Genomic DNA, 23,186 nt, shown 5'->3' with positions numbered 1-23,186 from the left:
TCAATAAATATTATTTGGTTTTCAATTTCGTTGTGATTTTTTAGTTATGATGGCACAAATAAGATTTTTAATAGATTTTTTTACTTCCCTTTACTAAATTATTTTATTTACTTGGGGATTGAAAATAGTCATGAAAGCATTTAATTAATAAGAATGAATTGTTTCTGGGGGAGGGATAAATTGGGAATTTGGGATTAACAGATCCAAACTGGTCTGTATAAAATAGATGGACTGCAGGGACCTGCTGTGTAGCACAGAGAACAATATTCAGTGTCTTGTGGTGACCTGTAGTGGAGGGGAATCTGAAGAATAACGTGTGTGGTGTGTATGGTTGAGTCACTTTGCTGTACACCTGAAGCATTGTGGGTCAACTATACTTCAATAAGAAAGAGGGAGGGAGTGGAAAGAGAAATTGTTTTAGGTCATTCTTCCTTGGATAAAAGGGATTATTTCTACAGAAGGTTAAAAATGATAGTTTCTGGAGAGTTATACTTATGTATTTATATCTCACTACTCTTAGATTATTAATTGAGAGAAAAATTAGTACCATTTCTGACATGTTTGATCTGACCCATAGTGTTTTAATTTTTTTTTTTTTTTTTTTGTGGTATGCGGGCCTCACTGTTGTGGCCTCTCTCGTTGCATAGCACAGGCTCTGGACGCGCAGGGTCAGCGGCCCAGCCGCTCCGCGGCATGTGGGATCTTCCCAGACCGGGACACGAACCCGTGTCCCCTGCATCGGCAGGCGGATTCTCAACCACTGCGCCACCAGGGAAGCCCAGTGTTCAAATTTTTTACTATCTGTCTTATAAAATTCAGTGGAAATTAAGAGACAGGTGGTGTGATTTTTTGCTTGGACTGCAGGTGTTTGGATGAACTAACTAAATTGAGTTTTGGGTCACAATTTCTTAAAAGATTTGTCACTGAGTGGATCAGAGTTTTCCAGGAATCTTATGTCTAGTAATACTGTAGAAGCTCTTAAATTTTAGTGAGCTCAGTCACTGGGTCAAGTAAGATTTCCATTCCCCTAGTAAAACATGCCGAATGGCTATCCTGGCACAATGAACCCCCAAAGCAGTAAGCTCCTTTCTAGATTGTCTGTACATGCCTCTTGTTGTATTTTATCAAAAATTTGTTTTGACTGTTTCCTAACCTGTTAAGGCCTGTTTTTACAGTTACTTATTGTAATAATGTAATTAACCTAAATATTAGAAACACATGATTTGAATTCATTAAGAGAGTTGTTCTATAAAAGCGAAATTAAATACTTCAGAAAGAATCTTTGGTGAGCCAGCTACCCTGCCCCTCCCCCCAAAATGTATTATTGAATTATATGTGAATGAGACACTGAAAGAATGAAATAAAATGCTACAATCAAGGAATTTGCATTCGAATTGCTTGCAGATGTCTTGAAATCCTTGGCTTAATTTTAAAAGTTAGAAGTTGAGCTTCCCTGGTGGCGCGGTGGTTAAGAATCCCCCTGCCAATGCAGGGGACACGGGTTTGTGCCCCGATCCGGGAAGATCCCACATGCCGCGGAGCGGCTGTGCCCGTGAGCCATGGCCGCTGAGCCTGTGCATCTGGAGCCTGTGCCCCGCAACAGGAGAGGCCACAACAGTGAGAGGCCCGCGTACCGCAAAAAAAAAAAAAGTTAGAAGTGGAAGGCAAGCCTTTATGTGCTAATTATACAAGAAGTACAAGGTGAAAATTTAGTCAGTGGGTACAGCTTGCAAATACAAACATTTCACTCTATATCAATGAGTTAATTTATCTGTGTATTTTAAGTTAAAATGCCTAAGGTTTACTTGAACTTTTGATTTCCCACTTTCAGTGGCTTTTTAAAGTAACCTACTGATTAGAAATGTTAAAGGATTTTTGTTATATTTGCATTCCTTTTTGATCATTTTCCTAAATCACTATTTTCAAACTGTTTTCTGTAAGATAACATTAATATCTGTTCTATTTATATATTTAAACTCTCGATAATTTTTTTTCTCCAAATGAAAATTTTAAATATATAAGAAAAATACAGAATACGTTTATGCAGTTTTATGTGTGAGTTTAAAAGTACAGTTTGCGGGCTTCCCTGGTGGCGCAGTGGTTGAGAGTCTGCCTGCTGATGCAGGGGACACGGGTTCGTGCCCCGGTCCGGGAAGATCCCACATGCCGCGGAGCGGCTGGGCCCATGAGCCATGGCTGCTGAGCCAGCGCGTCCAGAGCCTATGCTCCGCAACGGGAGAGGCCACAACAGTGAGAGGACCCCGTACAGCAAAAAAAGAAAAAAAAAAAAAAGTACAGTTTGGAACTACACTTTGTTGTATAAGCAATACTTATGGGGGAATCTTATCTTTTCTGGGTTTAGGTAGGAAGCTAGTATATAAGTTAAATGCAGTTATGCTGTGTTTCCATTACACCAACTACCTCTTCCTTTGTTAGATATGTTAGTCTATTCAATGATTGTTACTTTGTATCTTGTCTTAAATATGTTTAATTATATTCATTATATTTATTGTATATTTAATATTTATACTAACCCATTGATCTGTAGTTGAAGAAGAATGGCTTAATGGGAAAGCAGAATCTTATGGTCCTTGAACTGTTTTAATTATAATCAAAATGTTTCTTGGATAATCAGTTTGTGTCTGAAGCTCTGTTTGGTACAGTCTATATGTGGCTTATAATTCTTGAATATCTATTGGTCTTTCCTGAATATGTGATCATTTTAAGTGCCAGTGACTTCAAATAACTTTGAGGAATCAGGGCTTTAAATTATTTTCTTGTGCCTGTTGGGAATTGGGAGAAATTATTACGCTGAGTACTAGGAAGTACTCAGCGTAATAATAGTACTGAGCATAATATAGTACTGAGTACTATATTGGTTTTGTTGTAAAGTCTTCACATGAATGATGTACCAAGAAGGGGTGTGTATAGACTTGCCTGTAAATGTTCATAGCAGCATTATTTACAATAGCCAAAAAGTAGAAACAACCCAATGTCCATCAGTTGGTGAATGGATAAGTAAAATGTTGTATATTCATACAATGGAATTCTGTTGGGTTAACAAGAAGTAACAAAGTACAGATACATGGTACCACATGAGTGAACCTCAAAAGCATTACAGTCAGTGAAAGAAGTCAGACACAAAAGTACACATATTGTATGATTCCATTTATATGATGTATCCAAAAAGGCAACTATATAGAGACAGAAAGTTGATTAGTGATTGCCTAGGGCTTGAGATGGGTTAGAGTTAGGGCAAAGATATTAGAAAGAAAAATGATGAGCTTTGCGTACCTGAAGCACTTACTAGGAATAGTAGAGTGGAAGAAGTAATAAGGACTTTTGTTTTAAAATATATCTTCTGTGCTATTATTGTACCCAACAGAATTAATAGTTCCTTTTGCATATCATCTAACACCCAGTTTTTATTTAAATTTCTTTAACAGTCTCTTTGTCCAACTTGGATTGAGTTTAACACATTACTTTGGTGGTTTTGTCACTTAAATCTCTCATTCTATATCAGTTCTTACCCCCGCTCCCATCTTTTTCCCCACATTGTCAGTTTGTTAGAGAAACTGGATTGTAGACTATCCACATTCTAGATTTTGCTAATTATTATGTTTGATAATTATTAAACAGTTGAACTATTTGAGCATAATCAGAAAATGACTAATTCTTCATCCAAAAGAATTAATTTTCCACAGAGCTGAGAGCAAGTAAGCTAGCATTTAGGAGCCTGTAGCAACTGTTTAAGATAGAAATCAGCAGTCTTTCAGAAATTAGCAGCCTAGGTGTTCTAAGACTTGATTTATTCTGTTATATTGCTACATTTCTCCTGGTAATAAGATGGATGGGAGACAGTGGGAAACTGTGAATCATTCTCCCTGAGGAAAGGTGAAAGGGGCCTAGCAGGTGTTTGGCACAAAGACCCCCCACAAGGTAAAAGCAAAAACCATGGGTCCGGGGTTTGAAAGTCGTGCCACTTAGTGAGGGAATAATTGAAGGAAGTCTTGGCAGAATTCTTGGGTTTTAATTCTTATTTTGTTGTACATGAAGTAATGTCTAGGTTGATCTTTTAATGCTTTATTTTCCAACAAAAGAAACTTTTAGATCAAATGCCTTAATGCTTATATATGTGTGTGTAGTTTGCCAACAGTAGTGATTTTACCTAGAAGCATAGGTAAGGACCTTTTATAGGCATTTAAAAATGTGACCTTTTGGGCTTCCCTGGTGGCGCAGTGGTTGAGAATCCGCCTGCCGATGCAGGGGATACGGGTTCGTGCCCCGGTCCGGGAAGATCCCACATGCCGCGGAGCGCCTGGGCCCGTGAGCCATGGCCGCTGAGCCTGTGCGTCTGGAGCCTGTGCTCTGCAACGGGAAAGGCCACAACAGTGAGAGGCCCGCGTACCACAAAAAAAAAAAAAAAACAAAAAACAAAACAAAAATGTGACCTTTTTTCTTATTGAGAATATGTTTTCCCTACATGCCTTTGTTTTAATAACATGTTTTTTTTTTTAATATCAGCATTTGCACTTCTGTATTGCTATAACAGATTTGTGTTATGAATAATGGTATTTGTGTTTTTAAAATAGATCATTTGTCTTTCATTGAGTCTATAAATGAGAACCTCTTGGTTCAGTAAGACAGTCTGTGAATGAGGTTCTGTGTAGGTAGGACTTCTTTAGTAATTAGCCATTAAATAGAATACATATTGATGGAAATCATTGGTGGAGATCATTGTGGAGATCATCATTCGAATACCTTTGCCTTTTAGTCCAGTGGGTCTCAAACTGTAATGTGCTGGACCACTAGTATATATATCACCTGGACCCCATATGCAGATTGTATTTAAAAAGGTACAATATGGGGCCACCCAAGTAGATCTGTATTAGAAACAAGTTCCATAGCTGATTCTAATGCTCATTGAATTTTGAGGATCACTACTTTAGAAATATTTTTATTATGTTTTACTTTTAAATAGTTTGACTTGGAAGAAATTGCAGAAATAGTGCAGAGGTTTCCCTCTGCCTTCCTCCAAGCTTTCCCCAATAATAATGTCTTACATAACCATAGTACATTATCAAAACCAGGGAAGTGACTTTGGTACAATACTATTAACTTAGGTACAGACCTTATTTAGATTTCATCAGCTTTCACATGCATTCTTTTATTATTTTTAAAAATTTGTCTTGGGCTTCCCTGGTGGCGCAGTGGTTGAGAGTTCACTTGCCGATGCAGGGGACACGGGTTCGTGCCCCGATCTGGAAAGATCCCACACGCCGCGGAGCGGCTGGGCCCGTGAGCCATGGCCGCTGAGGCTGCGCGTTGGGAGCCCGTGCCCCGCAACGGGAGAGGCCACAACAGTGAGAGGCCCGCGTACCAAAAAAAAAAAAAAAAAATTGTCTTGATTTATAATTCTATGAAATTTTATTACATGTATAGATTCATGTGACACTCCACTATCAGAATACAGAACTGTTGCATCACCGTAAAGGAATTCCCTCACGTTACTTTTTTTTTTTTTTTTTTTTTTTTTTTTTTTTTGCGGTACGCGGGCCTCTCACTGCTGTGGCCTCTCCTATTGCGTAGCACGGGCTCCGGATGCGCAGGCCCAGCGGCCATGGCTCACGGACCCAGCTGCTCCGCGGCATGTGGGATCTTCCCGGACCGGGGCACGAACCCGTGTCCCCTGCATCAGCAGGCGGACTCTCAACCATTGCTCCACGAGGGAAGCCCCCTCTTTAAAAAAATATATATTTATTTATTTATTTAATTTTTGGCTGTGTTGGGTCTTCATTGCTGCGCGTGGGCTTTCTCTAGTTGCGGTGAGCCGGGGCTGCTCTTCGTTGCGGTGCATGGGCTTCTCATTGCAGTGGCTTCTCTTGTTAAGGAGCACAGGCTTTAGGTGCGTGGACTTAAGTATTTGTGGCACGTAGGCTCAGTAGTTGGGGCTCACGGGCTGTAGAGCGCAGGCTCAGTGGTTGTGGCACATGGGCTTAGTTGCTCCATGGCATGTGGGATCTTCCGGGACCAGGGCTCGAACCTGTGTCCCCTGCATTGGCAGGCAGGTTCTTAACCACTGCAGCACCAGGGAAGCCCCAGGGAAGCCCCCTTATGTTACTGTTAATAGTTACACCTTGCCTCCAGTCCTGGCAGCCAGTGATCTGTTTTCTATTACCATAAGTCTGTCACTTTGGGACTCACATAAATAGAACCATATGGTATGTAACCTTTTGAGACTGGCCTTTTCACTCACCATAATGCCCTTGAGATTATCCAAGATGCTGAGTGTATCAAGGCTTGCCTTTTTATTGCTGAGTAGTATTCCATTGTGTGGATGCATCACAGTTTGTTTATTCATTCTCACGTTGGAGTACATTTGGGCTGTTCCCTGTTTGGGTTTGTTATGAGGAGAGCTGCAATAAACATTGACATACAGGTTTTATGCAAATATAAGTTTTTGTTTCTCTCATGTAAATACCTAGGAATAGATTGCTGGGTCTTATGGTGTGAGTATGTAGCTTCATATTACACTGCCAAACTGTTTCCTGAAGTGGCTGTGCCATTTTGCACGCACCTTGTTCAAGTCACCTATGAGAGATCTAGTTTCTCCACATTCTTGTCTGTACTTGATATTTTCAGTAGTTTTAATTTAGGTGCATAGTGGTATTTCATCATAGCTTTAATTTGCATTTCCCTAAATGGATAATAATGTTGAGAATATTTTCATGTGCCTTTTTTTCACATCCTCTTTGGTAAAGTGTTGAAACCTTTGCCCATTTTGATTGGATTCTTTGTTTTCTTACTCTCATGTATTGAGAGCTCTGTCTATATTCTGGATATAAGTCTTTTTGTTGGCTATGTGACTTAACAAATATTTTTTCCCAGTCTGTGGCTTGTCTTATTATCCTCATAACTGGGTCTTTCACAGAGCAGAAGACTTTACTTTTTGATGAAGTTTAGTTTCTTGATATTTAAAAAATCTTATGGATTGTGTCTTTGATGTCATGTCTGAGATTCGTTTGCCTAAGCCTTAGTCCCAAGGATTTTCTCCTACATTTTGATCTAAACATTTTATAATTTTATGTTCTACATTTAGATCAACTTAAGGTTGATTTTTTTTTTTTTTCGGTATGAGGGCCTCTCACTGTTGTGGCCTCTCCCGTTGCAGAGCACAGGCTCCAGACGCGCAGGCTCAGCGGCCATGGCTCACGGGCCCAGCTGCTCCGCGGCATGTGGGATCTTCCCGGACCGGGGCACGAACCCGTGTCCCCTGTATCAGCAGGCGGACTCAACCAGTGTGCCACCAGGGAAGCCCAACTTTAGGTTAATTTTTGTATAAGGTGCTACTTTAGATTTTAATATTTCTAAATTGTGAGACACTATTTCCAAGTAGTTTTTCTAGCCAGTGTTTGACAAAACTTGTAGCTAAGAAACTTAACTTGGAAAATCCATTCCAAGGACTTTTCTTTATCAGTATGCAGTGAATGTTATGCCTTTGAATACGGTTTATGCCAACACACTCTACTCCTCAACATAGATTCAAAACTTTAACACAGACTGATGACTAAATGCTGTTTAGTATTTACCAAAGTACATATTTGAGAGTAGATTATTGAGATTGTGACTTGAAAGCAACTTCTGCTTTCATTTTATGGTTGGTTAATCTACCAGTGTGCTTGCTTGGCTGAAATATACATTCCCACTGTTTAACATGCATATCTGCATATATTTTAATAATTATAACATCCACATTTAATGTTTTTCAGTTCCTTACTTAGCGTGCTTTTGAAAATTGGAAAAACATTCCAACTAAGAACTTTTTTTTTTTTAAAGACAATGTTTTTAGAGCAGTTTTAGGTTCACAGCAAAACTCAGCAGAAGATACAGGTTTCCCATAGACCCCTGTCCCCACACATGCACAGCTTCCCCCATTATCAGTATTCCCCAGCAGAGTGGTACAGTTGTCACAACTGAACCTACACTGACACATCATAATCACCCAAAGTCTATAGTTTACATTCGTAATCACTCTTGATGTACATTCTACAGGTTTTGACAAAAACATAATGACATGTATTCATCTTTATAGTATCACGTAGGGTATTTTCACTACTCTAAAAATGCTCTGTGCTCCACCTGTTCATCTCTTCCCACAACTCCTGGCAACCACTCATCTTTTTTAATTGGCTCCATATTTTTGCCTTTTCCAGAATGTAATATATTTGGAATTATACAATATGCAGCCTTTTCAGACTGGCTCCTTGCATTTAGTTATATGAAATTAAGGCTCCTCCATGTTTTTTCATGACAACAGCTCATTTCTTTTTTAGTGGAAATAATGGGATAATATTCCATTGTCTGAATGTACCGTAGTTTATTTGTCCATTGGCCTACTGAAGGACATCTAGGTTGCAAACTAGGAACATTTTAACTTCCTTTTAGAGAAGAAAATTTCTTTTTTTACATTTACTATTTTGTTGTTTCAGAGAACGTAATAAGTAAAACAATTCAATTGTGGATGATTTTTTTAATCTTAAATTTAATAAGTATTTAACCTCTTTTGAAAAGGTAGAAATATAACTTTATAGGGCTTTTTATACTTAATTTTTACATGGCAAAGAAAAAAGAAGCCCCCAAAGTTTTGCATAATCCCCTCTCCCCATGTTTTTTTAATCATTTTTGAATTTTTAAATTGTAATGTCAAGCACATTTTTTATTTACCTTTTCAGACTAACTTCCATAAATGGCACTGACTTTTCCATATATCAGTACATTGCCTGCAAGGCAACAAATACGAAGTTTAAAGGAAGCTTTCAGTAGATGCTGCTGAGCCCAGTTGCTACTGACATGTATTACCTACTGAGCAGAAGCCTATGCACAGAGTGAATGGGGCATCAAGTGAGCACTGGGTCATGGTTTTGGAGTTTCAGTTTGTTTTGGAGAAATATTACTTGCTAATCTCTATAAATGTTTAAGAATTTAATAAGATACTAATTTTTTTAAAAAGGATAACACTTGTTAAGGGATTATCTGTGTAAAACATTTGCACAGTTCCTGGAACTAGATAGGCATTCAGTTAAGTTAGTTTTTGTAGGGTCCATTTAGGATATCTTTGAAATTGTTTGGTTGGACTAATTTCACTTTTAAGCTACTGGTATTAGAGGACCTCATGTGGTATTTCTTTAATCTACCCAGATTTTTTCTATAGCACTGAGAACACAGTGGGTACCCAATAATATGGTTGACTGTCTTGTGACTCATTGTTTACACTGCTTTCAAGCCTGTTTTTCAACTTTGCTTATTTGTTTTGATGAATTTTTTATCTCCTCCATTGATATGCCCTTTTCTACTGAAGGCTTTTCTCATGTCTCTTCTTGTTGATGTTTGACTTTCTTAACTGTGCATAAAATAAACATCCCACATAAGATATTTAGGAAAACCCTGAGACAAGCTGAAATTGCAGCAACATTTATGGGACAGATATGAGAAATTTAATATTTAAATTTTAATGTATAGATACACTTTCTTGCTCTATATCTTTGTGCGGGGTTTCCTCGAGTGTGTATATATATGTGAAAATGTATTCACTTATATTTGTACATTTTTCTGTGTATAAATTATAACTCAGTGAAAAATATCAAGAGAAATTTGTTTTCCTTCCTTCCATAAGGACCTTCCTTTTTAGAGAAAAGGAAGCAAAAATATAATGGGGTGGTTCAAGATGGCAGAGTAGAAGGACATGCACTCACTCCCTCTTGTGAGAGCACCAGAATCACAACTAACTGCTGAACAATCATTGACAGGAAGACACTGGAACTCACCGAAAAAGATACCCTACATTCAAAGACAAAGGAGAAGCTGCAATGAGACTGTACGAGGGGTGCAATCAAAATAAAATCAAATCCCATAACCTCTGGGTGGGTGACTCACAAACTGGAGAACAATTATACCACAGAAGTTCACCCACTGGAGTGAAGGTTCTGAGCCCCACGTCAGGCTTCCCACCCTGTGGTTCCAGCAATGGGAGGAGGAGTTCCCAGAGAATCACCACTTGAAGGCTAGTGGGATTAGGTTGCAGGACTTTGACAGGACTGGGGGAAACAGAGACTCTATTCTTGGAGGGCACACATAAAGTAGTGTGCACATCAGGACCCAGGGGGAAGGAGCAGTGACCCCATAGGAGACTGAACCAGACCTACCTGCCAGTGTTGGAGGGTCTCCTGCAGAAGCGGGAGCTGGCTGTGGCTCGCCGTGGGGACAAGGACACTGGCAGCAGAAGTTCTGGGAAGTATTCCTTGGTGTGAGCCCTCCCAGAGTCTGCCATTAGCCCCCCCAAAGAGCCTGTAGCCTCCAGTGCTGGGTCACTTCAGGCCAAACAACCAATAGGGAGGGAACTCAGGCCCCACCCATCAGCAGACAAGCAGATTAAAGTTTTACTGAGCTCTGGGCACCAGAGCAACACCCAGCTCTACCGACCACCAGTCTCTCCCATCAGGAAACTTGCACAAGCCTCTTAGATAACCTCATCCACCAGAGGACATACAGCAGAAGCAAGAAGAACTACAGTCCTGCAGCCTGTGGAACAAAAACTACATTCACAGAAAAATAGACAAAATGAAAAGGCAGAGGGCTATGTACCAGATGAAGGAACAAGATAAAACCGTAGAAAAAGAACTAAATGAAGTGGAGATATGCAACCTTCTAGAAAAAGAATTCAGAATAATGATAGTGAAGATGATCCAGGACCTCGGAAGAAGAATGGAGGCAAAGATCTAGAAGAATTAAAGAACAAACAAACAGAGATGAACAATACAATAACTGAAATGAAAAATACACTAGAAGGAATGAATAGCAGAATAACTGAGGCAGAAGAATGGATAAGTGACCTGGAAGACAGAATGGTGGAATTCACTGCCGTGGAACAGAAAAAAGAATGAAAAGAAATGAAGACAGCCTAAGAGACCTCTGGGACAACGTTAAACACACCAACATTTGCAGTATAGGGGTCCCAGAAAGAGAAGACAGAGAGAGAAAGGATCCGAGAAAATATTTGAAAAGATTATAGTTGAAAAATTCCCTAACATGGGAAAGGAAATAGCCACCCGAGTCCAGGAAGCACAGAGAGTCCCAGGCAGGATAATCCCAAGGGGAAACATGCCGAGACACATAGTAATCAAATTGACAAAAATTAAAGACAAAGAAAAATTATTAAAACTAGCAAAGGAAAAATGACAAATAACATACAAGGAAACTCCCATAACATTAACAACTGATTTCTCAGCAGAAATTTTACAAGCCAGAAGGGAGTGGCATGATATATTTAAAGTGATGAAAGAGAAGAATCTACAACCAAGATTACTCTACCTGGCAAGGATCTCATTCAAATTTGATGGAGAAATCAAAAGCTTTGCAGACAACCAAAAGCTGAGAATTCACCACCACCAAACCAGCTCTACAACAAATGCTAAAGGAAATTCTCTAAGTGGGAAACACAAGAGAAGCAAAGGACCTACGAAAACAAACCCAAATCAATTAAGAAAATGGTAATAGGAACATACATATCAATAATTACCTTAAATGTGAATGGATTAAATGCTCCAAACAAAAGACACGGGCTGGTTGAATGGATATAAAAACAAGACTGCTATATATGCTGTCTACAAGAGACCCACTTTAGACCTTGGGACACATACAGACTGAAAGTGAAGGGATGGAAAAAGATAGGCCATGAAAATGGAAATCAAAAGAAAGCTGGAATAGCAATACTCATATCAGATAAAATCGACTATAAAATAAAGAACATTACAAGAGACAAAGAAGGACACTATATAATGATCAAGGGATCAATTCAAGAAAAAGAAATAACAGTTATAAATATATATGCCCCCAATATAGGAGTGCCTCAATACATAAGGCAAATGCTAACAGCTCTAAAAGAGGAAATCGATAATAATAGTGGGAGACTTTTATGGACAGATCATCCAGACAGAAAATTAATAAGGAAACACAAGCTTTAAATGACACAATAGACCAGATAGATTTAATTGATATTTATAGGACATTCCATTCAAAAACAGCAGATTACACTTTCTTCTCAAGTGCACACGGAACAGTCTCCAGGATAGATCACATCTTTCTTTTTTTCTTTAAAAGAGACAGCCTTTATTTTAAGGATTTTTACATTGAAGGCTTCAAAAAGTGGTAGGTTTTTAGAACTTATTTACCTGTATTTAAAAGGAACTGTTGACAAAGATTTGCCAGAAATAATCTGAACAAGTGGGAAAATACAGTTAATACTACTGAAACCTACTAAAATAACACCAGGACATATGGTTTATCCAACATAATGATACCTCTCAATGCTGTCACTGATATAAAACTGACTGCTTCTTTTCTAAACACAGTGGTATAATTAACAATATTCAGTCACTTCTGTTCTTTCCTGAATATATAAAAATTAAAATACCAATTAAAAAACTAATATATTCTTCTCTGTCAATGTTTCTTACAGGTACAGTTTCCATATTTTCATTCAGTAGTGGTGTGGTTTAAGAGATTTTTCATTCACACGTCAAACGACAATCCACGCAAAGGGAACTGATAGTCTATAGGCTCCTAGTGCAAATAAAGAGTTAGGGAATGCAGCAACTGGCCTTTCTAAAATACAAAACGGATAAAATTCTTAGAAGATACATGAAATAAGCTCTACTAAGCAGCTGGCCAGAGAACTAGAACATCTGATCATTTTCCTGGTGATTTCAATGGGACTCCAGATGTTTCCAGACTCAACCTGAACTCTCATTTTAGGCTTTGTATTTTGCTTTTCCAGTTTTGCTAATGACACAAACATGATTCAAATCCCTGAAGTATTCATTATAGTCAAGGGCATATCCTACAACAAACTTGTCTGGAATTTCAAATCCAGCAAGGTCTGGTCTATATCCAACACTTTGAGGGGTCCTTTTCACCAGCAGGCTTGCAACCTTGACCAGCTTTAGATTATGCTGCTTGACCAAGGAAAGCAAGGTTTGCATTGTTTTGCCAGTGTCAATTATATCTTCAACAATCAAGACATTCTTTCCAGTGAAAGTTGAGAGATCACCTCCACCAGTTACTTTTATGTGACCTGTTGACTGGTCATTACAGTAGCTCTTCAGTCTGATAAAATCTACAGTCCTAGGTATAGATCTATCACTATTTCTGTTTATTGCTTTGATGTAATCTAGCATGTCAGCAAAGAATTTATAGCCCCCCTTGAGCACACAGAGGGCCACGATGTGATGGCCTCCCATCTCTGTCATCACATCTCGAGCCAGCAATTTGGTCTTGTCCATAATTAGTCCATGAGGAATAAACACCTTTTCCAAATCCTCAGCATAATGTTTAGGTATAAAAAATAAATCTAGGTCATAACCTGGTTCATCATCACTAATCACAATGCTGGGGCTGTGGGTCACCATAACGGAGCTGGCTGGCATGCGGGCTGAGGGAAGACTGGGGAGGAGGAAGCCGGCAGCAGGGCCAAGCAGTAGGCGGCAACACTCATGAAAGCCCAGGATAGATCACGTGTTGGGTCACAAATCAAGCCTTGGTATATTTATGGAAATTGAAATCCTACCAGGCATCTTTTCCAATCACAAAGCTGTGAGATTAGAAATCAATTACAGGGGAAAAAAGATAAAAAACATAAACACATGGAGGCTAAACAGTACGTTACTGTATAACCAAGAGATCACTGAAGAAATCAAAGAGGAAATCAAAAAGTATCTGGAGACAAATGACAACAAAAACATGACAATCCAAAACCTATGGGATGCAGCAAAAGCAGTTCTAAGAGGGAAGGTTATAGCAATACAGACCTACCTCAGGAAACAAGAAAAATCTCAAACAATTTAACCTTACACGTAGAGGAACTAGAGAAAGAAAAACAAACAAAACCCAAAGTTAGTAGAAGGAAAGAAATCGTGAAGATCAGAGCAGAAATAAATGAAATAGATACAAAGAAAACAATAGCAAAGATCAATAAAACTAAAAGCTGGTTCTTTGAGAAGATAAACAAAATTGATAAACCATTAGCCAGATTCATCAAGAAAAAGAGGGAGAGGACTCAAATCAATAAAATTAGAAGTGAAAAAGCAGAAGTTACAAAGGACACCACAGAAATAGAAAACATCATAAGAGACTACTACAAGAAACTCTATGCCAATAAAATGGACAACCTGGAAGAAATGGACAAATTCTTAGAAAGGTATAACATTCCAAGACTGAACCAGGAAGAAATAGAAAATATGAACAGACCAATCACAAGTAATGAAATTGAAACTGTGATTAAAAATCTTCCAACAAACAAAAGTCCAGACCAGATGGCTTCACAGGTGAATTCTATCAAACATTTAGAGAAGAGCTAACACCCATCCTTCTCAAACTCTTCCAAAAAATTGCAGAGGAAGGAACACTTCCAAACTCATTCTACGAGGCCACCATCACCCTGATACCAAAACTAGACAAATATATTACAAAAAAGAAAATTACAGATCAATAACAGTGATGAATATACATGCAAAAATCCTCAACAAAATACTAGCAAGCAGAATCCAAATGTGATACACAATATTAACAAATTGAAGAATAAAGCCCACATGATCATCTCAATAGATGCAGAAAAAGCTTTTGACAAAGTTCAACACCCATTTATGATAAAAAATCTCCAGAAAGTGGGCATAGAGGGAACCTACCTCGACATAATAAAGGCCATATATGACAAACCCACAGCCAACATCATTCTCAAAGGTGAAAAACTGAAAGCATTTCCTCTCAGATCAGGAAGAAGACAAAGATGTCCTCTCTCACCACTGTTATTTAACATAGTTTTGGAAGTCCTAGCCATGGAAATCAGAGAAGAAAAAGAAATAAAAGGAATCCAAATTGGAGAAGAAGAAGTAAAACTGTTACTGTTTGCAGGTGACCTGATATTTTACATAGATAATCCTAAAGATGCCACCAGAAAACTACTAGAGCTAATCAATGAATTTGGTAAAGTTTCAGGATACAAAATTAATGCACAGAAGTCTCTTGCAATCCTATACACTAACAGGAAAAGATCAGAAAGAGAAATTAAGAAAATAATCCCATTCACCATTGCAACAAAAACAATAAAATACCTAAGAATAAACATACCTAAAGAAGTAAAAGACAGGTACTCAGAAAACTATAAGACACTGATGAAAGAAATCAAAGATGACACAAACAGATGGAGAGATATACCATGTTCTTGGATTGGAAGAATCAATATTGTGAAAATGGCTATACTATCCAAAGCAATCTACAGATTCAGTGCAATCCCTATCAAATTACCAGTAGCAGTTTTTACAGAACTAGAACAAAAAATCTTAAAATTTGTATGGAGACACAAGAGACCCCAAGTAGCCAAAGCAGTCTTGAAGGAAAAAAACGGGGGTAGAAGAATCAGACTCCCTGACTTCAGACTCTACTACAAAGCTCCAGTAATTGGGACAATATGGTACTGGCACAAAAATAGAAATATAGTTCCATGGAACAGGATACAAAGTCCAGAGATAAACCCATGCACCTATAGTGAAATAATCTATGACAAAGGAAGCAAAGATATACAATGGAGAAAAGACAGCCTCTTCAATAAGTGGTGCTGGGAAAACTGGACAGCTACATGTAAAAGAATGAAATTAGAACACTCCCTAACACCATACACAAAAATAAACTCAAAATGGATTAGAGACCTAAATGTAAGACTGGACACTATAAAACTCTTAGAGGAAAACATACAAAGAACACTCTTTGACATAAATCACAGCAAAATCTTCTTTTACCCACCTCCTAGAGTAATGGAAATAAAAACAAAAATAAACAGGACCTAATGAAATTTGAAAGCTTTTGCACAGCAAAGGAAACTATAAACAAGACAAAAAGACAACCCTCAGAATGGGAGAAGATATTTGCAAACGAATCAATGGACAAAGGATTAATCTCCAAAATATATAAACAGCTCATGCAGCTCAATATTAGAAAAACAAACAACCCAATCAAAAAATGGGCAGATCTAAACAGACATTTCTCCAAAGAAGATATATGGATCACCAAGAGGCACATGAAAAGATGCTCAACATCACTAATTATTAGAGAAATGCAAATCAAAACTACAGTGAGATATCATCTCACACCGGTTATAATGGGCATTATCAGAAAATCTGCAAACAACAAATGCTGGAGAGGGTGTGGAGAAAAGTGAACCCTCTTGCACTGTTGGTAGGGATGTAAATTGATACAGCCACTATGGAGAACTGTATGGAGGTTCCTTAAAAAACTAAAAATATGGCCCAGTAATCCCACTACTGGGCATATACCCAGAGAAGATTAGCATAATTCAAAAAGACACATGCACCCCTATGTTCATTGCAGCACTATTTACAATAGCCAGGTCATGGAACCAACGTAAATGCCCATCAAAAGATGAATGAATAAAGAAGAAATGGTACATATATTCAATGGAATATTACTCTGCCATGAAAAGGAACAAAATTGGGTCATTTGTAGAGATGTGGATGGACCTAGAGACTGTCATACAGAGTGAAGTAAGTCAGAAAGAGAAAAACAGATATCGTATATTAACACGTATTTGTGGAATCTAGAAAAATGGTACAGATGAACTGGTTTGCAAGGCAGAAATAGAGACAGAGATGTAGAGAACAAACGTATGGACAACAAGGGGTAAAGTGGGGGGCGGGGTGGCAGGGTGGGATGAATTGGGAGATTCGGGTTGACATATACACACTAATATGTATAAAATAGATTAATAAGAACCTGCTGTATAAAGAGATAAATAAAATTGAAAAAAAAGCAATGCAATGTTTGTAAAAATGCTAACCATATAAAGCTAAGTTGGGATGTAAAAAATATATATAATGGGGATTTAAATTTGGAAAAGTTATTATTAAACTTTGGACTACTTTTTTTTTTTTTTTTTTTTTTTTGCGGTACACGGTCCTCTCACTGTTGTGGCCTCTCCCGTTGTGGAGCACAGGCTCCGGACGCGCAGGCTCAGCGGCCATGGCTCACGGGCCCAGCGGCTCCGTGGCATGTGGGATTTTCCGGGACCGGGGCACGAACCCCTGTCCCCTGCATCGGCAGGCAGACTCTCAACCACTGAACCACCAGGGAAGCCCGGGACTACTTTTAAGATTGTTACATTGAGTGATTCTGAGAACTTCCTGAATTTACAGGGACTTGATTGACCTAAGTAGCAACCTTCTGGCAGTGTTTCAGACATTACAAAGTTCTTAGGAAAGTAAATCATTAACTCTAATTGAATTCCTACTCTCTGTCAGGCGTTGTACTAGTGGTTCTCCAACTTGGCTGCACTTTAGAATTGCTTGGGGAGATTTTAAAATCCCCATAGCCAGTAGATCAGAATTCCCGGGTGTGGGGCCTGAACCTCAGCATTTTATAAAAGTCCTCAGGCGAGTCCATTGTGTAGCCACATTTGAGCACCACTGGGTGGAGAGTGGGCTGAGATGGGTGGGGCTAGGCGTTGCCCCCCACCCCTTTTGAGTGGTCGGAGAACACCTATACAGGGAGGGAATGTTGGATGTGCTGTCTGGATGCGCCGAAGAAGCAGAGGCAGTTTGAAATTCTGTGGTGAGAACATTTGGAGCAGAGTGAGCAGCTCTGCAAGCCCCTCAGATGTGAAGGAAGGGAAGGAAGGCCAATGTGAATTCCATAGCGAGCTGCAACTGAGTAAACAGAGGGGAGGTTGGCAGGGGCTGGCTCAGTGATTTCTCAGATGTTAGCATGCATCAGAAGCACTTGGAGAGCTTTGTCGAAGGTGCATTGCAGGGCTTTACCCTCTGTGTTTCTGATTATTTAGGTCTGGGGTAGGGCCTGAGAATTTGCATTTCTAACAAGGTCCCAGGTGATGCTCTGAAATCACACTTTGAGAACCACCAGGCTGGCTCATCTAGGGCTTTGCAAACCAAGAACAGGAATTTGGTTTTATTCTTAATGTATTGGGAGACCAGTGAAGGGTCAGAGATGTGATGTGGTCTGATTTACATATTTAAAAGATCATTCTTGGGCTTCCCTGGTGGCTCAGAGGTTATGAATCCGCCTGCCAGCGCAGGAGACACGGGTTCAAGCCCTGCTCTGGGAAGATCCCACATGCCACGGAGCAACTAAGCCTGTGCGCCACAGCTACTGATCCTGTGCTCTAGAGCCCGTGAACCACAACTGCTGAGCCCATGCGCCACATCTACTAGAGCCCACATGCCTAGAGCCCGTGCTCTGCAACAAGAGAAACCACTGCAATGAGAAGCCCGTGCACCACAATGAAGAGTAGCCCCCGGTCGTCACAACTAGAGAAAGCCCGCGTGCAGCGCTGAAGACCCAGTGCAGCCAAAAATAAATAAGTAAAAATAAATATATTTTTAAAAAAAAAGATCACTCTTGACTACTGCAGAGAATAATACATTTTAAGGGACAAGAGCTGAAAACAGGGAGACAAGTCAGGAGGCTATTGGAGCAGTCCAATCAAGAGCTGATGGCTTAATTGCCAGGGTGGTAGCAGAGGAAGTGGTGAAAAGTATACAGGTTCAGGATGTTTTAGAGCTAAAATCCCACAAGACTTGATAAGGAATTGGAAATAGGAGATAGGCATAGAGAGGAATTAAAATGTGCCTAGCATTTTTGCTTGAGTTAACAAGGTGGTGAGTATGGAGCCATTCCCAGGGATGGCAGGGGACTTGGGGGAGGCTTGGATGAGAATTGGGGTAGAGAGGAGAATCAAGAGTTTTGATTCTGAGATACCTATGGGGCATTCAAATGGCAAAGACCATGAGGTTATTGGGCATATAAGTCAGAACTCAATAAGCAGGTCAGGGTTGGAGATGTGAATTTGAGAGTCATCAACTTGCAGATGGTATTTAAAGCCATGGAATTTCATGAAATTACTTGGGGCTGAGGACTGTAGAAGAGAAGAGAAGGGGGCAGACAAGGAGCCCTGGGGTGGCCTCAACACTTAGAAATCAAAGAGATAAGGGCATTGAGACTGAGGAGTGGCAGTAAAGAAGGAGGAAAACAGTAGGTTGTATTATCACACAAAGCCAAGGGAAGAGAATCCCAAGCAGAGGGCTTGAGCAACTGTGAAGGGCGTCATTATTGGAATTTAGGCGCTTACTCAATTGTGAGATGAGATGTATAATTATCTAGTAGATTTGAACACACGTAGATGATTGGTGACCTTGACAAGAGAAATGTCTGTTAAGAGTTATATAATGCTTGGGACTCCCCTTGTTGCCTTTTGTCACTGCTTATCGTTTAAAGCCACTTTGATATATTTACTTTGATTAGATATAAGGTTCATCAAGAAAAGGGACCTTTTGGGGCTTCCATGGTGGCGCAGTGGTTGAGAGTCTGCCTGCTGATGCAGAGGATGAGAGTTCGTGCCCCGGTCCAGGATGCAGGGATGCAGGGGATGAGAGTTCGTGCCCCGGTCCAGGAAGATCCCACGTGCCGCGGAGCGGCTAGGCCCGTGTGCCATGCTCGCTGAGCCTGCACATCTGGAGCCTGTGCTCCGCAGCGGGAGAGGCCACAGCAATGAGAGGCCTGCGTACCGCAAAAAAAAAGAAAAGGGACCTTTTGTTCTTAATTGCATTCCCTCAAGCACATAGCACAATGTTATGCCCACCATTGGGACAGATTTTTGTTTAATATAATCTTCTCTTGTTTCATTAAACCCAGAGAGACACACTAAGAAATTGTTTTGAAGAACTGATCTCCACTTTATAGTTGAAATGCATAAGGTAGGAACCATCAAAACATTGCCAGATACTGTACTTCAAGAAGGACTGTCTTGTCAACACTTACCATAATGCATCTAATGTTTGATAGCCCTCTGTACTGAGAGAGGGTGGCTGTTAAATTTCTTTTTGGTCATTAGAATGTAATACTTTAAAAACCTATTGTTTTAAGACTTATAATTCTGTTCTTATATTTTGTCTTTAATATAAAAGCTGTATTTTTGTATAGTATTTCTTGAATCTATGAGGATACTATATAAATAAAGCAAACAGATGAGAGCCCATTGGACTTGAGTAGCTTATTAAGGATGCAAATATTGATATATCTCATATGCAATTGAAAGATTTTTTTCTTTCAAAGTAGAGGTATTTGAGTAGATTTCTGTTGTTTTGCTGAGCATCTCTTTTATTCCTTTTCATTTATTTTAAGGATATTAATATTGACAGGGATGGAGGATGATTACAGTGGACACATGATTTTGAAGTGCTTTGTAGATAAGTGATAAAAAAATCCATCAGTAGTGGTAGCAGGATACCATTCAAATGGTAATTTGAATTCTCTGTTAAAATTAAGTTTGGGTATTTTATTATTTATTTATTTATTTTTGGCTGTGTTGGGTCTTCGTTTCTGTGCGAGGGCTTTCTCTAGTTGCGGCAAGCGGGGGCCACTCTTCATCGCGGTGCACGGGCCTCTCACTATCGCGGCCTCTCTTGTGGCGGAGCACAGGCTCCAGACGCACAGGCTCAGTAGTTGTGGCGCACAGGCTTAGTTGCTCCGCGGCACGTGGGATCTTCCCAGACCGGGGCCCGAACCCGTGTCCCCTGCATCGGCAGGCGGACTCTCAACCACTGCGCCACCAGGGAAGCCCAAGTTTGGGTATTTTAAAGACCAGTTATTGCATAACATGGAATCGTACCTTAATTTTCATTATGAACATTGAATATAATATTGAGGTAATTTTCATGAATAAAACTATGCTTTACCTAAATGATAATTTACTGTGGCTTGTTATTTTTAGGGCTTGATTAGTGAATTTTTGCGTTGACACAGAAAAGGTTCCTATCTCAAATATCTTTTCAGTATAACCTTCTCTCCACCACCCTTGTGTAAAAGTTGTTGCTGTAACTGTTGAAGGTAGTGGCCTCTGAGGAGCAGGAACTTGGAGTCAAACTAGGCCACTGAGAAGCTTATGTGGAAATCCCTTGAGTAGGAAACTGGCCCAAACATCATTCCCATTTAAAAGGGTGGGGGGACTTCAATGGCAGTTACTGCATTTTTAATATATTAATGAAAACTAGCATTCGTCTAAGCCATAAATTACAGTTGTTATTGCATGTTGATGTATCACTCTGCTTTACCAGAATTTCCTGCACTTAGATTATGTTAAAAGCTTCGATTATTTCACTATACTTTCGGCTTTGGGTGACATTTAATTTTGTTATCGTTTCCAAACATTTCAACTAAGAAATGTAAAACATTGGGAGAGATGTGAGTAGGTAAAAGGTATTTTAAAACTTTTGCTGGTGAGTAAGAGATCAAGTAAGTTTACAAAGTCTTAAATCTACTTAGGATTCAGGCCAAATCCAAGCCTCTGCCTGGTGTTCTTTTCACTAGACTATACCATGTAGTGAGCAAACTTTAACTGGATAGACACATTCCTGAATTTAATATAACTGGATCACAGTCGGGAACCAACATATAAATTATCCTATAGGCTCTTCCTCCTAAATACTACTATTCTTTCAAGAACTGAGTCCCTTTTTTCTTTGAAGTTACCTTAATACCTGCCTTCACATCCCCATAGAGCTCATTTTAGCTTGCTCTCATTGCTCTGAGTCTTCAAGGTTACCCATCTGTTTTATGACACTTCACTTCGTTTTTTTGCTTTGTATATGTTGTTTAATTAATTACATATTACATCTTCCCTGTTGGATTTCTAATTCATTGTGGAAGGATCTTGGTTTGATTCCCAATATGCTTTCCAATTTTCAGGATCAAAGGTGACAAAAGCTTTATTATAATAATAGAGAACACTAATATGTTCTTAATAGAAGTTCCATGTAAATAATATTTCAACAAGTGCTTTGTTCTGCTTTCCTTTTTTTTTTTAAGTTGGTTTAGCTTTAGTAATTTTTTTTTTTTTTTTTGCGGTACGCGGGCCTCTCACTGTTGTGGCCTCTCCCGTTGCGGAGCACAGGCTCCGGACGCGCAGGCTCAGCGGCCATGGCTCACGGGCCCAGCCGCTTCGCGGCATGTGGGATCCTCCCAGACCGGGGCACGAACCCGTGTCCCCCGTATCGGCAGGCGGACTCTCAACCACTTCACCACTAGGGAAGCCCTACCTTTTGTAATTTAAGATGGGTTTTTGGGGCTTCCCTGGTGGCACAGTGGTTAAAGAACCCTCTTGCCAATGCAGGGGACACGGGTTTGAGCCCTGATCCGGGAAGATCCCACATGCTGCGGAGCAACTAAGCCCGTGTGCCACAACTACTGAGCCTGAGCTCTAGAGCCCACGAACCACAACTACTGAGCCTGCATGCCACAACTACTCTAGGCCCGCCCGCCTAGAGCCCGTGCTCTGCGACAAGGGAAGCCACCACAGTGAGAAGCCTGCGCACCGCAACGAAGAGTAGCCCCCGCTCGCCACAACTAGAGAAAGCCCACGCGCAGCAACGAAGACCCAAATGCAGCCATAAATAAACAAACAAATAAATAAATAAAGTTATAAGATTGGTTTTCATCATAGACTCAAAGTACCTTAGGAAATAAGACAGTCATACATATAAGAATATTAAAACTGTTAGAGTTCATTGCACTGTGCAATAGACAGGGAAAATGTACCAAGGAATTGTGATTCAATATGAACCTTGAAGGATAGATAATATACTTAAAGGCAGGGAGAATGGGGAGGGCATTCAAACGGTGACTTGTGGGAGCAAAACTTGGAGATGGGAAGGTGCCTTCAGTGATGAAAGTAGGGGATGGGGAGGTGATGATAGCAGCAGGAGGTGCCTATCAGACCTTCTATGGTACCACTTCTCTTGAAAGCCAAGTCCATTTTGTGGGCAAGGTTGTTCTTGATGCTTTACCTACCTGCACGTGGTGGCTGGGCTTGTCTTCTGACCTTCCTCATGAAACTCTTTTAAAGCCCTAAGCTTCCCAGTTATTCCATGCTAATAAGTCCAGTGCATAGTTTTCAACTCTCATCTTCTTAAAAATAAAACATAATCAGTTTCTGAAACCTAACACAGCTAATTCTGAGTACCTTGGTGGTAAGACCTTTTTTCCTTCCCAATTACGTGCTTAGGTACCTCATCTTTGTGGGAAGTATTCACTGAATGCATTCATTCAGTAAA

General features: G+C 39.8%; 1 protein-coding gene and 1 pseudogene across 14 annotated transcripts in view; one reads left to right on the top strand and one right to left on the bottom strand.

The window, feature by feature from the left end:
* The window catches only part of COBLL1 (cordon-bleu WH2 repeat protein like 1), a 159,706-nt gene that overhangs the window by 70,383 nt on the left and 66,137 nt on the right, over positions 1 to 23,186 (top strand). The gene's annotated exons all lie outside the window — the stretch shown is intronic.
* LOC131750078 (hypoxanthine-guanine phosphoribosyltransferase pseudogene) lies at positions 12,803 to 13,463 on the bottom strand (annotated as a pseudogene).

The sequence above is a fragment of the Kogia breviceps genome, chromosome 2 (assembly GCF_026419965.1).
Source record: "Kogia breviceps isolate mKogBre1 chromosome 2, mKogBre1 haplotype 1, whole genome shotgun sequence".
In the NCBI taxonomy this organism is placed as follows: Eukaryota; Metazoa; Chordata; class Mammalia; order Artiodactyla; family Physeteridae; genus Kogia; species Kogia breviceps.
This window is presented reverse-complemented; position numbering and strand designations above follow the sequence as displayed.